Genomic DNA, 2,760 nt, shown 5'->3' with positions numbered 1-2,760 from the left:
GAAAAAGCATCTCCAGCAATATCCCACATCATAGTTTCTCCTTTATTGTATTGTGGAGTTTTTCTTGAAAGAAGACGAAGATTAGTGTGGACGAATACTAAATTTTCTGCACATTTAGGCTTCAACTTGTTTCTTTTTAGGGAATGGATAAAAGAATATGTGCTCCAATTCCTTTCACAACAAGAAGATGAAGATGGTTGCCCTAGTAGCCTAAGAGTAATTGGTTGAAGAAATTTTGCTTTACCACCATGAATTAGCCACCAAGACTTTGCATCAACTTCATCTATATCATTCAAAGAGTCATAATCATCAAAGACACCTCTACCATCAGAAAAGCTTGCAAATTCAATGTTTACCTTTCTCCTCTCTTCTTCATTAGGAAAATACCTCTTCAAGCATTTAACTCTCTCATTAGTGATCTTAATATCTTGATGAGGAGAAACTCGTGTAGGATCTACTCTCAACCATTGGTGGCTATAATACCTATATAATTAGTGTTTAAGCATAAATTAATAATGATTCAATTATCTTCACTTATAAATAAAAGTTATAAACAATAAATGTAAAAAGTTACCTTGGATTCAATGAATGTGCTAAACAATGAAGAGGTGTGCTACTTTTTGTCCATCTTTGAACTAATATTGAGTGCACAACATTGTAGAAGGACGATAACACTTGTTCATCTTTTCTTTCATAGAGATATATAGCACTTTTTACTTTCTTGATCATTGAATCCCACATCTCATGGACCAAATGAAGAGTAGGTGCATCTATGTCTGTACTTCTTAAAACATCATAAATAGGATTTGTGAAAGCAAGAATATAATCAATTTTTTGCCACCAATTTTCACTCAAAATCTTTTCTGTAACAAACTCAGCTTTGCCAATATTATCTTCCTTGTATGAAGACCACTTCTCACTTATAACCATCTCTTTGTGTCCTTGCTTTAACAACCTAAATCTTTTGAGCATCACAATAGTAGAAGCAAATCGAGTAGGAGCAACATTAAGCAACTTCAATGTATTAAATTCATTGAAAATAGATAACCTCATATGATGATTAACAATAAAATTTTTTATAAAAAAAACATCTTCAGCAATTTGAGTAATCCATGAGCATTCTTGATAGACAAAATTATTCTTCTCTGTATTCTTAGTTGCACAAATGTCCTTTAAAGTAAGTTTGAGAGTATGAACAACACAAGGAGTCCAAAAAAACAGATAGCAATTCAGCTTCAATCAATAAACCAGCCGCTTTACAAACCGGTGCATTATCAGTCACAATCTGCACTACATTTGAGAGACCGACTTCTCTTATCACATCTCTTATTTGCTTTGCAACATAATCCTTGTCTTTGATCTCATCTGAACAATCTACAGCTTTCAAAAACATAGGTTCACTTTCAGTTACAGCCATAAAATTAAGAAGAGGCCTCCTTTAGGGATCACTCCATCCATCACTTACAATGCTCACTCCCTTTCCACTCCATGAATTCTTAGTAGGTTCTAACATTCTCTCCACATGTTGCTTCTCTTTCTCAAGCAAAGTTGTCCTCAATTTATTATATCCAAGAGGAATATAACCATCAATATAATTATTGGCAGCATAAGAAAAAGCTTTTACAAAATACGGATTTTTTGCTAGATGAAAAAAACATTCTAGCAAAATGTAAATCTAGAGTCTCCCTTGCATTCACATTAAAAGCTTTCTCTAAAGGTCTAGTAGCTATTCTTTTTCTTAAATCAAGTTCACTTACATTAGATAAGGGTGGAAGAGGAATTGACTTAGCCTTTTTACTTTCATGCAACAGTGTACTTTCACTATCAAGTTTCTTAAGTTCTTCAAGCTTTGTTGGTGTAACTTTTACACAAAATCTAATTCCTTTTCCTAAAATCTTCAATAAATGTGCTCTTACTCTAGTATAAGAACCATTGAATAAAACCTTGCAAAATTTACATTGAAATTCAAGATTTCCGCCCCCTTCAATTTTATCTTTCTTTGTTACAAATTTCCATAAAGGCTTATTAATACTTTCTTCAAAATTGTTTTGAACACTCTATGAACTCATCTCTCACAATCCTACAATAATTTAAGAACCAAAATTATTTTTTTACAATTCAATTTCTTTAGCAAAACAGAACCAAAAAAAGCATAAAGAAAAAACAAAACCAAAGAAAATTATTATATAATACTAAACATTTGTGTAAGTAAGCTGAGTTCATTCCCAACTATTATTGTTCAATATTTACTAAAAAAGAAACAGATAAAAACATATTATAAGAGGTGCGAATTGTTAAGGACCACAATAAAACCTTAACAAGTAATCCTTCAATATGAACATGATTACTAAGAACTAAGAAGAGAAAGATAACCTAAAGCTATGAATCAGGATTATCATTAGAACCATGATATATATAATAATGGCATATACATAAATGCATATAGAACAAATTATAGACAAATTGCTATCTAGAGTCTAGACATTTACACTAAAACTCAAAAATAAAAAAAAATTGATTTCTAGGAATCTTACAAGACACTGCCATATTCCTCTTCATATACATAAGTGCTGAATACTGGCCCCATCGGTCCCTTAGCCTCTGAGCTAGAGCCACCACCACCGCAACTCTTGCTCCACTTCTCACTATTGAAGCAATTAAACCAGCCATGTCACTTCTATCATCTTCAGGTCCTAACTCCTAACCCATCAGGAAGTGAGATTAGCTCCACTTCTAAACCATCAAGACTCAAGAGTAACC

This window comes from Arachis duranensis, chromosome 7 (assembly GCF_000817695.3).
Source record: "Arachis duranensis cultivar V14167 chromosome 7, aradu.V14167.gnm2.J7QH, whole genome shotgun sequence".
NCBI lineage: Eukaryota > Viridiplantae > Streptophyta > Magnoliopsida > Fabales > Fabaceae > Arachis > Arachis duranensis.
The sequence above is the reverse complement of the archived record's forward strand: the minus strand, read 5'-3'. Positions refer to the sequence as shown.